The following is a 2,065-nucleotide window of genomic DNA, read 5'->3' as shown; positions in this document are numbered from 1 at the left end:
TACTCGCGTATACGTTTGTCGTTCATCAGCGGAAAAACGAGTATTGAAAACGAACAATCTCCTCAAAAATACTCATTGCGTACTCATGTATACTCACTATCGTTCCTTCATGATACACTGCGAGTGCAAGAAACGGGCTAAAAACGGTGAAAAATTTTTATAAGGACCAACGTAGCTCGTAATCATCATAAGAAATCTTATATACTACACGTTCTGGTTATATAGAAAATCTAACTTATCTTTTCTTCTCTTAATAAGACTTTTTAATGTGTTACGGATAGAAAAGGCTAGTTTACAATGAAACATACTGGAAATAGGAAGGAAACTTTCGGAAATAGATTTGACGTAAGAAATCGTAAAATATTTGTCTTTAATTTGTAAATTACATGTCATATGTTTATTATGTATATGGAACTTTAATCTTTGTTCAATTGTAGAGAAAATAAATGTGAGAAAGGATAACAGTTATTTAAGAAAATATGAATAGCTTCTATCAAATTTTTTGTTGGAACCATGGATGTGATAAGAGAATAATTTTATCTATGAAGCTTATAATTGTGGCAAAGAGGATGATTTGAATGGAAATTAAGGAACCTTTCTGAAAACGTCTTTTTATGATTAATATTCTAAAATTTTCACTTCGTTCCATCTAAAATTGTGGTCAAAATTGATACGATGATCAGTTATGACAGTAGGAGAACTAACATTCTTCCTAATATCAGAGATATGTTCGTGTAATCTCGTACTTAATTTTCTTTTAGTCTGACCCCCTTATAAAAATTTTTCACCGTTTTTAGCCCGTTTTTAGCCCGAGCAAACGATTAATTTGAGTGGTGAAAATGTGCATTTTACTCAGTGAGTATGACTCCGTTTTTAGGTTGCAAACAGGAACTTTTCCGTAAAAATGAGTGGTTAAAACGGATTGCACTCATGTAGGACACGAGTATATTTAAGTGGTAAAAACGTACACATTACAAGTATTTTTGAGTGGTAAAAACGTAAATTTGAGATGAAAAAACGTATACGAGTGCAAAATACTCATTTAGCACTCGTCACTCATATTCCACGTTTTCACCACTCGAAATTACTCGTCGTAAGGCATAACCCGATAGCACGAGAAAAGCTCCGCTCCTGTCGAGATTCGAACCGAGGCGAGGCCTGGGCCCATATTCTGTAACTGTTTTAGACGCCTAGCGACATTTGTCGGTGTCGTTGCGCAACTTTTTTACAATATAAAATATCTGCGCAACGACACCGACAACTGTCGGTAGGCGTGTAAAGACAGTTACAGAATAGGGCCCCTGGTCTGCTTTACGAGGCTGCCACTTTTCCACTGAGCCACATAACTCCTATGTCGATATTCGCTTACTTATATGTACGTCTTACATGAAAGATTATAATTATTATAAAGTAATTATATTTAATACATTGTGTATGACTTATATACATATATGTAATGCTATATGTCCTGTGTATTAGTTATATACATATATGTATGTAATGTTATATGTCCAGATATAAACACACACACACACACGCACACGCACGCGCACGCGCAAGCACGCACGCACGCAAGCACCTCAAAAAGACATTAACATTTTACATATTTTGAATAAGTAACCAATGGATTTAATTCATTATTCTGTGCATAAAAATATTAAAGTACAACTGTTAAAAATAGTTCATGAAACATTTTATACCTGAATAAAGTGTAATAAATGTATCTCGTAACTATTAATATTTTGACAAGTCTATCTTAATACTTTTGCATGCAGATTAGGAAGATCTTTTCAAATTAAACAACTTTTTTCTATATATATTTTATATTTAATGTAATTAACCTTCAAAAATAATTAAGGGACGTGATAGATTAAAGAAGAACTCTGATGTGTATGCACACACACACAAACACACACGCGCACACACACGCACGCACGCATGCACAAACACGCGCGCACGTAAATATATTACAGTTATATATAACCATTGATAAATTAATTGTGTCAAGATAAAAATAGAATTCATACAATAATAATTCATAATTATTATTAATTTATTACTATAC

This window comes from Trachymyrmex cornetzi, unplaced genomic scaffold (assembly GCF_001594075.2).
Source record: "Trachymyrmex cornetzi isolate Tcor2-1 unplaced genomic scaffold, Tcor1.1 scaffold385, whole genome shotgun sequence".
NCBI lineage: Eukaryota > Metazoa > Arthropoda > Insecta > Hymenoptera > Formicidae > Trachymyrmex > Trachymyrmex cornetzi.
The sequence above is the reverse complement of the archived record's forward strand: the minus strand, read 5'-3'. Positions refer to the sequence as shown.